The sequence below is a fragment of the Mus pahari genome, chromosome 2, assembly GCF_900095145.1.
Source record: "Mus pahari chromosome 2, PAHARI_EIJ_v1.1, whole genome shotgun sequence".
NCBI lineage: Eukaryota > Metazoa > Chordata > Mammalia > Rodentia > Muridae > Mus > Mus pahari.
The window spans coordinates 142,491,966-142,503,577 of NC_034591.1; positions in this window are offsets into that span (position 1 = coordinate 142,491,966).

Sequence of the window (11,612 nt, forward strand, 5' to 3'; positions counted from 1 at the left end):
ATATATATATATATATATATATATATATATATATATGTGTGTGTGTGTGTGTGTGTGTGTGTGTGTGTATATATATATATATATATATATATATATATATATATATATATATATTCTGGGAGGATACTGTGTGTTACGGATTGTTAGGGAATTGCGGAGGGGTCTCCGGAAACCCAATTCATTAACATCCCGATATCTTCAGTGTTATCCCTCCAAAATGCTAAAAGAAAGATACTTCATTACACAGTTGAGAATCAAAGGTATAATTGCAGCGGGTCACAGTGTATGTAGCATCCTGAGATCCCAGGGCAGGGATGAACAGGACTCCTGTCAGATGCCCTGCCTACCACGGCGTCTAGCCAAAGCACCATGTCCAGAGCCCAAAGGATGGCAACCTTGTTTGTTGTGATGATTATGAGGTTTTCTTCTCTCATACTAGGGCTCTGTCATGGTCAGAGTCTCCTTCACCACCCACTACCATGGCTCAGGGCTTGGCAGCTCAGAATTTGGAATATGAGCCTGGTGACCTCCTGGGGCATGCTGGGGCTAGAGAAACTTGTTTGTAGTTGCTGCTTTTGTCTCAGCGACTCCTGTAGCTCAGACTGTCTTCTAACTCAGAAGGTGTCTGAGAATGACCTTCAGCTTCCGATGCATGTCCATGTGTGCTTGTAGGCATGCTCTGCTATATCCAGATTGTACAGTGCTGGTAGTAAAACCCAGGGCCTTGCCCACACCAGGCAAGCACCTTGCCAACTGAGCTATACCAACAACCCTGAGCGGAGCCTCTTAAGCTCTCTACTTGATCTAGAATCACATCCAACCTCCAAAAGGAATGTAAAGTCACTGAGGTAACTACAGCTTTTTCCTTCTTAGGTAACCAGGACAAGAAGAGAAAAAAAAAAAAGGCAGTTGCCTCCTACCAGATAAAACAGGTTTCCGTTGTGTGTCCACACCTGCTTAAGAACAAGATTTAATGTTCCCAAAACTTAGAGTTGTGAAGGATGTATCAAGGCTACATTGTAAGCTCTGCCTCATAGAGTTGGGCCAGGCAATCAATATAACTTTCCCCTAAGGCCCTCCCTAGTCTTCCCTGTTTTAGTCTGGTCTCTGTTGCTGTGACAAAACCCTAAGACCAAAAGCTATGTGAAAAGGAAAACATTTGTTTGACTCACACTTTCAGGTCATAGTGAACTAGGGAACTGGGACCAGGAATTTGAAGTAGATAGAAACCATAGAGGAATGCTGCTTGCTGTCTTACTTGCTGGCTCATATTTAGCCAGCTTTCTCATAGAGCTGGTTTCCTAGGAATAGTGCTGCCCACAGTGGACCGGGCACCCCATGTTGATCATTGATCAAGACAATGTCCCATAAACACACCCACTGACCAATCTGATCTTGGCATCTCTTCAATTGAGGTTTCCTCATCCCAGGTGACTTTAGGATGTGTCATGAAGACAATACAAAATAGCTAGCACACTGTCTTTGAGCATCTAAGGATGTCTACTTAGAGTGGCCTTTAAACAAAAACTCCATAATACACATCATGGCAGAATTCTGAGGATGCACACAGCACAGCAGAGAGAGAAGGGGATGGGAAGACGGCCAAATGCTCCTAAAGACAGGACAGCAAGATAGGAAAAGGGGAATTCAGGGCAGGGTGTTAAGCTCGTGGACAGCAATTCAAGGGAAAAGAGAGGGGTACAGGAGCAGGGCTTTATTCTTAGACTTGGGAGCTGCAGCTCATCAGGGCTGCTCAGGCTGTCTGGGAAAGCAAGGTCCCCAGAAGTCACCATGAACACTGCTGAAGGGAGGTAAGAGATCTGGGGGTTTCAAGCCACACCCACAATACCTCAGCCCCACACTACCTCAGTGTGTAAAGGGGAGAATAACAATCTCCCTCCTGTTCAATTGACCCTGAGCAGGAGGTCTGTTGGGCCTCCTGGTGGATAGGAGCGCTTCTCAGAGGCTCCAGGCTCTGTCTGTGCAGACAGAATGGAAGGTTTTCAAACTGGCCAGTCTGGCTTCCAGGAAAACCCCTGAGATGTGAGGAATAGGCTGCCAAGTCGGCCAGACGTAGGGCCAGTGCTCTGAGGTTCTTTGTCCTGTGTGGCGGTCAATTCTCTGTGGAAACCAGAGGTATCCAGGCCTCAGAGCTTCATCTCAGCTGAATAGAAGGACTATATCTTGGGTGGGTAGCGGGAGGGAGCAGGGATATTCAGAGACTATCCTTTTCTTAAGGGAACCTCTGTGGAAGAACCCACCCACCTCTGACAGGCCTGTCCAAGATCAGTATGCAAGATGACAGAGGGAAGTGCCCACTATGCTGCTTACAGCTGCCATCTTAGGGTAAGGGGTACAGAAAGCACGCATGACCTTAAGCCACAGGGTAAAGGATGGCCGGCTACTGTGGCTCATAATGCTTGTGCAAACTAGACATTGGATTTATGGTCACTGTTTCAGAAGCTTCTGTCTCCATCCTTTGCCTCTGAGTAGAGTCCAGTGTCCACATTCTGTCTGGTGAAGATCCACGTCTACCTCCATCAGTCTTATTGTAGTTCCTCTGACAGCAACAGCGCACAGATCCAGCGCTTCACACCCCGTGTTGAGCATCCAGTTTGTCCACTTCCTCCCTCTGTCTACTGAAGACTCAGCTCCTACCTCCAGCTAATAACTCCTCCACTCCATTGATTTATCTCACACACTCTTTGCTTTATCTCTACACACCCACATCCTTCTATGGTAGGTTTGAAAATAAAATAAAAGTTCAATTGTGAAGCTTACCAAATTAAATTGTGAGTGACTAGATTGTTCCTCAGAGATCAGGAAAGGGAAAGGAAGGAGGAAGGAAAGGTGGGGAGGAAAATATTCCTCTCCTGTTTGTGTGTATGCGGAAGCCAGAGGACAAGACAACCTCAGGTATTGCTTCTCAGATGCTGTCTACTTTTGGGGGACACAATCACTCACTGGTCTGGAACTCACCAATTAGGTTAGACCTTTTAGTTGGCATGCACCACCAAACCCAGATTTTTTTTTTTTCAAGTGGATGATGAGACTGGAATTTGAGGCCTCCTGCAAGCATTTGCTACTGAGTCGTATCCCCAATCTAACAGTGATGTTAATTTCTAATGTCAACTAAATTGGATTAAGAAATGGGACATAATGAGGCATACCATTTGGGTTAGTTCTTGAGTGTTTTCCCAGAGAACCTTAACAAGGTGGGAAAACCAACCCTGAATGTAAGCTGCACCCATCCCATAGGCTGTAGGGAAAAAGAAAAGTCAACCGAGTGTTAGCCTAGGTCTTACCTAGCTTCCTGGCTGCGAGGGTGAGCTGTTTCAAGCGCCTGCTGCCAGGGTTTCCTCACCATGATGGAATACAACCTTTGAATCATGAGCCCTTTGGACCATGGGACATATGGACTGTGAGCCCTTTGAACCTTGAGCCAAGATAACCCTTTTCTCAATTAAGTTCTTTCCTGTCAGGTATTTAATCACAGTGACCAGAAAAGAAACTAAAGTAGAAAAGAAGGAAATGAGGGAGAAAAAAGATGAAAGAAGTAGGGAAGGAAAGGCTAGGAAGAACTAATAGATGATATGAAGGAGGGAAGAAGGGAGGAAGGAGGGAAAAAAGAAACAGAGGGAAGAAAGGAAGGATTTTCTTGAAAATGATATCATATGAGATGATTTCTTATTTTTCTAATGACTTACTACTGTGTGTGGATGTGTGTGTTTATCTGTGCCACGTATGTGCAGTTGTCCCTTGTGGTCAGAAGTTCTCTGATCTCCTTGTACCGGAGTTACAGACAGTTGTGAGCCACCCGATGTGGGTATTGGGAATTAGACCTGGGTTGTCTGCAAGAGCATTAGGTGCTCTTAACTGCTGCATCATCTCTGTTTCTGAAGGCGGGCCATACATGTATGCCTTCCTATGTAGGTATAGCGAGTACCATCAGAAGGAAAAGTGTTGCAAGCATGTAACATGGTGTTGCATGGTTGAATACATTTACCATATTAGAGGCTTTAAAACAAATTTGTCATTGTTATTTTGCAGTAGTCATTTCTTAAGCACTTACTCCATGACAGCCCCTTCAGTTTCCATTGTGTATTCTATTCAACATGGAGACCAGAATGGACTCTGTTCTTAGGAAGTGGTGAGTGTACTAGGAAATAGGAGACATGGACCCACTGTCAAAGAGGAGTAAGAAGCCGTGTGAAGTTCTGGGAAATGGAGAGGGCACTCTATCTAAAGCTTTCCCATTGAAAGCCTGGAGTTTATAAATTATTTGTTCATTGACAAAGGAGTTCTGCCTTGGAAACTAAAGAGACTCAAGACTCAGACCTGGTGATGAAGTGTCTCTAAACTGGGTCAGGGACAAAGGCGAAGGATAGGCAGCACCATAAATAATGAACTTACAGGACAGATGGTGTCAACCAAAGCATTTAGAGGCTCTGCACAAGGGAGAAACCCAGAATGTAATGAGCTGCTGGAAAGCTTTGGGAGACTTCAATGTCAATCCATTGACTAGTGGTTTAGCTCAGCACTTATCTAGCCTGTTAGAACTGCTTCTAACAGACTTCAGACTTCAATCTGTCTTAACTGTCCTCTGCAGATTTCTAAGGTGGATCTTTCTGGAACAAGATGGGCATTCAAGGTCATCTTAACTTGTTCCACTTTAACAAGAAATCCAGGACAATTGCCCTGTCCTGAGGTTGGAGATTTATTCCAACAGGGACTAGCTTGTCTGTAAAATACTCATGTTCTGCCAGAATGAGGGTCTTTCCAAACACATCTGTGGATCTCCTTGCTCCAAACATTATTTCAATAAAATATGGAAAATATTTTGTTCAAGAAAATATGTAAAAATGGAATGTATCTTCTGTACTGAGGTTCCTATCCAGTGCTGTGGAAGAACAGTCAGATGCATTACCATGAGCAATTGTGTAGAATGAAATGAGTTGAGAAATGGAATCAGGGCACAGAGCAAGCAAGAATAAATGTAGTTACTAACAGCATCATGAACATAGTAGAGGTGCCAGGAATTTTAATTACATATCCTTATGTGACTTCCTGAAGACTGATCCCCTGCCATCTGTAGTGATAAACAGCAAACCAGAATGTGAAAGCAAGGACAACAATGATTGTGGTGGTTTGGAGCATGGCAGTGATGATGACGACTGTCCTTGTGATGATGGCAGTGGTGATGACAGTGATAGTGATTGTGACAGTGATAAATATAATGATGTTGATGGTGATGACCATGGTGGGGATGATGGTGGTAATAAAAATGATGATGATGATGACAGTGGAGATAGTGATGATGGTGGGGATGATGGTGATGACAGTGATGATGGTGGGGATGATGGTGATGATAGTGATGATGGTGGGGATGATGAGGATGACAGTGAAAATAGTGATGTTGATGTAGAGATGTGATGATGGTGTGTTGGTGGATGATGATGTGATGATGGGTAGTGATGATGATGGTGGTGGGAAGGATGATAGCAATGATGATGGAGATCGTAATGGAAATGGTGATGGTGATGTTGTTGATGGTTGTATGATAATGAGGATGGTGATGGTTGTTGAGAATGGAGAGACAATCTGCAAACGACAGCATGGAGTTTTTACAACAAATAAGAACATTCTGAGTAAAATTGCAGGACAAGTTCTTCTGAATTGCCTTCCCTGGGCATCTTGGGTCTGTGATTAGCCTGGTTCTCTCCTACATTACTGGACTCTCTCTCCTAATGTTTATGGTTTTGACTTTATTCCCATCCTCTTTACAGCATATACACCTCTTGGGGTGACACAGCTTCCTTGTCCCTAACTTAGATAAACTTTTCTGTTACACTAAGGATCTTTGAGTCTGCCCTTCACCCCAGAACTTTTTTTTTTCTTTTCCACTCTATAAAATCAAACAGGTCATTTCACAAAACAGACACACAGAAAATTACAGTGCAATGCGACACCATAGGGCCAATGCTCAGAGGCTCACAATGACTAAGAAGTGTGTCATGTCTGACTTACTGTGTGACCTTGAGGCCAGCCACTTGCCCTCTCTGTGTCTCAGTCTCCCGTGGTGGGATCATAATATCTACCGCCCAGCAGAGCTGGGAGCATTGAATAAATGATTATCTCGAACGCCCTCTGAGCTTCTGGGACAAAGGTGCTATGTAAATGCTCAGTACCCTTCTTCGTCTTCTTCTCATTAGTATTATTCAAACCCAGATGGCATTATTATTGTTGTTGATTGACAGCCCTGCATAGCCCCATTCACGGGTGTCAGAGAGCCAGGCGGTAGTTAACACAAGCAAAAACCATGTTTAAAACAAAGCCCAAGGAACACTCCAATAGTCTGTGCCTTGGGTTGCTATTAAAGCCACAGCAGCTGCGGTGGCAACACGGAGGGACAGGGCAAAGGAAACGCATCCCAGAGCACAAAGAGGGGAAAGTGGGTCTTGACACTGATCATATAATCGTGCTGGGCTTTTATAGACACTGGGAGGCCTCAAACAGAATAAATGCTTGAACTTGATCCACGGTTTACAGGCAGCGGCTGTGAAGGTCTTTGTTGCTGTCGATGCCATGTTAATGACCCAGCTTGGGGCTCTGCCGCCACTGCCACCGCCACTTCCAAAGAAAACAAATCAAAATGAGGAACTCCATGTCCAGCAATGAGTTTTCCATTCTACAAAAATAAATATAACCCTTTCGTAGCTAGGCAGTCACCTTGCCCAGAGGAGAGGCCAATGAAAGCACCAAGGTGTCTGTAAGGCATTGAACAGCTCTAACCAGTTCATCCAAAGGGAGGCCTTGTGCTTTTTAATTGCAAATAAACAGATGAAATCCTTGATGGTGCCTTCCAGCTCTGAGGATGCTGTCTATTCTGAGGGAGCCTAGAGGCAGCGGCTGCCGAAGGAGGATGGGGGCATTGGCTGGGTTCTCTACACCATTCTCTCTGTCTGTATGGATAAGATCCTCCCCAGAGCATATGCTGACCACACAGGAGCTTCAGGATGTGACACTAGAGGGTTTGAGTCCTATGAGTAGTCAGGGGACATGCAATTCACAGCCTGAGGTTTTGTTTGTTTATCTGTTTGTTGACACAGGATTTCATGTAGCCCAGGCTCACCTCACTCAATATGTGGTCAAAGATGACCTTGAACTCCTTATCCTTCTGCTTCATTCTCCCAAATGATGGGATTCTAGGCAGTGCTGTGGTTAGAAGCCAGGGCTTTATGCATGTGAAGCAAGCACTCTCCCTACTACCTCTGCCCTGCCCCTCCCCACTACACACGCAGAAAGGGAGGTGTGATGAACCTTTAGTGGGGGGATCTGGACAAGTGGGTAAATAACATATATCTCTAGGATATGGACACATGTACATGGGAAGATGGGTAGCTGTTATAAAATATGGTAAGGCAGAAGTAGGTAAGGAAGAGGGGATGATAGGGCAAGAGAAAAATCTTGAGAACAGTTAAGAAGGTTTAGGAATGCAGTAGAAGGCGTGAAAGTGAGACATCTGAGGTCCAGGTAGGTTGTCTTGGAGGGGGAGGTGAATGGGTCCTCAGAGATGCTGCTATGCCTCTCCCTCCCTCTCTCCCTCCCTCCCTCCCTTCCTCCCTCTCTCCCTCCCTCCCTCCCTCCCTCCCCATTTTCTCAGACACAGCATCAGGAGCCCTGTGTGTTTCTCCATGAAGCAGAAGGCACTGATCCTAGCCAAGGTGAACATTTCTTTGAACCAAATACGCTGCAACTTTGCTTTCTTCTCATTTCTGTATTTTATCATGCTTTACACTTGTATCAAACTCTTCTCCTTCACTGGATCCTTCCTGGTGGTCTTTTGCTTGACACAAGGAGGGCACCCACACACCCATCCATTTATCTACCCATCCACCCACCAATCCACCATCCATCCATCCATCCATCCATCCGTCCATCTATCCATCCATCCACCTACCCACCCACCCATTCATCTTCCCAACCATCCCATGGATTTCCTTCCCACATCTTCCTTATAGAAACTGAGTAAAGTATACCAGATGCTAATTAATAGGATCTCTTTTCCAGAGCTGATTTCTTTCTTCGGTTGGGAATGACACCCTGGTGGGAACAGAGTATTAATGTAGAATCAAGCCCAAGCATATGGGGTAGCTTCAAAGGGATAAAGATGAGATAAAAGTTGTGAGCTGAGACCAAAAGCAGGTTTGGCAGTCAGTCACTGGAGATGTAAAGGGGTGCAGTCTGAAGTAAGGGGTGCAGGAACTGAGAGGCAAATGGGTTGCTGCCATAATAGTCTAAAGATAACAGCAGCACCTTTGGAGCAGTGTTGGCAGAAGCTGTAAGGAAATATTATTGGAAAAACACAATGCTCTGTATCAGCGACTTTTCTTGTCATGGTGACAAAATGTTCAAGTGAAGCAACTGAAGGGAGGAAGACTTGATGTGGCTGACAGTTTCAGGTTCAAAGTTCGTCATATCAGGAAAGAATGGAGGCAGGGTTAGCTTCATCCATGGTAGTGGGAGTTGCAGCTGAGCAAGCTCACAGCTGGGTGGAAGATGGGAGAACATGAGGTCAGAAGCTAGACAAGGTGATAACCCCCAAAGGCCCACTTCCACCAGCCTTACCCTACAACTTCCCCCAACACACCACCAGCTGGGAACCAGGTTTTCAAACCCATGAGCCTGTGGGGGCACATTTCACACCCAGACTGGAGCAGGCTCACAGAAACTGTTAACAGGTACCTGATGTCTTAAGATGATTTTCGACCACTCACTGAAGAAACGTGTGAAAAAGATGTTTCTGGGACTTAGAAAGAGGAAGATCCGGTATGGGGTGGCAGCAAGTTTGGCAACAACCTTTCCTGTAGTCATGTGGGAAGTAGAAGCTGCCTCGAGCAGACAGGGTGATGTACATAAGGATATCTCCAGGGTCACATGGGGCTCTGGCTGATCCTTGCTGTAGTAGAACTCGAGGCAGGGGAATAGCTCAAACTAAAGATTGTAAATACGAAGGAAGCAGGTTTTCCAGAGTTTGAAAACCTTCTGTCCTTCCAGATAGAAGTAAGATGGATGAGCAAATGACTCTGGACAAGATAAAACCTGGAGGATGAGGAGGAGAACTTGGTCCAAAGATGGAATGAGGGTGTGGCTATAGCATCCTTTGTTCGGGCCTTGGAAGCAGCTGTGGGAAAACCCTGGAGAATGGCTCACTCAAAATAAAAGGGAGAACAAGATGGTGGGACTTTTAAGATTCCTGAGCAGCAGCTGGGGCTGGAGAGATGGCTCAGTGATTAAGATACTAGCTGCCCCTGCAGAGGACCCAGGTTCAATACCCAGCATGCACGTGGAGGTTCACAACCCTCTGTGACTCCAGTTCCAATGGATTTGACACTCTCTTCTGGCATCCAAGGGTACCAGACACATGTGTCACAGACAGACACTCACACACACACACACACACACACACACACACACACACACACACACACACACACACACGGTGTGGATTCAACAGGAGCCCAAGGCTGAGAGTGGTTTACCAGGAAGAGAGGCATTGGTGTGACATTTTTCATTATGTGAGCTAAAAGATGAACAAGTTTTTTTGTTTTTATTTGTTTATTGCCTTTTCTGTCATGTAGTATATACTAAAAACATCTTCTAAGTTATAACTGGGAGGAGGAAGTGAGAGTATTCTAGATGCTTTCTAGTGATGATGTTTTTAGTGAGTGTTTTGTTTACAGAGTGGTGCCATTGGGAGGGTGGTTTGGTAGTATCAGGACAAGATCTCTAATGGCTGTTATAGATGCCTGTCCCCAGATGGCCTCCTACATCTGCCATCTCCCTGGGTCTTGGGATCACCCTTGAGAGAACCCAAGGCCAAAAGCTGCAGCTTCCCATTGTCAGAAAATCGGCACCTGAGCACCAGTGAGCAGACCACGAAAGAGATGATCCACTATGGGCAGAAAACAAGATTCTACCAAAAATGTTTGCTTGTCCGTTCTCTTTCTAGTCCTCCGAGGAAGCCTCCGAATCTTGACCTAAGACTTACCATAGCACATCCCATTGTACTCAGGACATGTACAAAGGCAGTACAAGGTCCTGCCTGCAAAATGGGTGTAAGAGGGAGAGGAGGCCCGCTTTTTTCTAGGAGGACATGGCTCTGGGGTGGGGCTTGAAGGAGTAGTGTGACAGTGACTTTCCAGTCTCACTCACAGCCTTGGCTTCAGGTGTCATCAACAATGTTAGTCCTGTTATTCTGGAGGCCACTGTCCCAGCAGTTGGCTCTGTGAAGGGCAGGCCCTCCTGGGTACCGAGAGGTGAGCAGACACTCAGCTTCTTTAAGCTATCAACACACTCTAGATTGCCAAGTGATGATGACCAAAGATCTAGCAGAGAAGAAGACACGGGGTGCTGCTGTTTGAGTCTAAGCTGGTCCCCTCTCATTCTGAGCTCGTTTCCGTGCCTGGTGGGGATGTCTGGGGAGGCTGCAGAACCATTAGGAGGTGAGAGCTAGCTGCTGTAGCTAAGCTGTTGGGAGTTTTGTCTCCGGGCGTCTGCTCTCTCAGCCAACCTCTTGTGACACAGTCTCTCTGCTTCCTGGTCCACCGTGCTCTGAGAAACCTCTGCCATGCCTTCTGGTCCCTGTGAACTGAGCTGTCCCACCATGGTGGACTGAAAACTTTTGAAACTGTGAGCCCAAGGAAACCTTTTCTGTTTGTGCCAGATTTTGGTGACAGCAGTGTAATAGAGCAAGAAGCATACACAGGGTAGCAGTATCATCCATTGAGGCAGTTAGTTAGGAGGCCACCAGATGTCACAGAAACAACGGTCACAGTAAAGGGGAAGTATAAAATATTATTTGACAAGCCTCAGATCCACCTTAAACCGGAGAAAGGAGACACGGGTTTACAGCTGCAGAGATTTCTTTTCTGGAGTTCATTACTTCCTGGGGTATCTCTACCTGACTGTCTTATTCCTGAGTCTCGAAACCTGAACCTGAAGTTTCTACAAGCTCAGGCCTATGATCAGGTGGCAGAGAGGGGTTGGCGCTGGAAGAAGAAACAGAAAAACAACCATGGATGGACAAGTAGTCTAAGGTGTATGGGAAGGGTTCTGAGCTGGGCGAATCGTAAGTCTGAGAATGCTCTGTGATACGTAAAAGTTGTGTGTGGTCCCTGTGAATGTGAACCCTCTGCTCTTGCCAGGCAAAACATCGCTATGGGATGTGGGGATTGGGAAAACCATGTTCTGTGATGCCTCCGTGTACTATGGTATTAATAGAAGTAAAGGCTGCCCTGTCCTCCCATCTAGCAGGTAGAAACCTGTGAATGAGGTGAGAGTGAGACACTTCCTACAATGTGATATTTAGAAGACGAACTTTTTGAAGCTGAGAGTGACGGTACATCTTTATAATGCTAGCACTTGGGAAGCTGAAACAAGTTCAAGGCCAGCCTGGTTTACAAAGGAAGTTTAAGGCCACTCTGGAATAGAAAACATGACTCTTTACAAAGCAAAACAATTTAAAAAGTATACTCAGTTAATTCATTTTCATGAATCGTCCTCCATTGTTGCCAACTGTCCCCTCCCTTTTTTTTTTTTTTTTTTTTTTT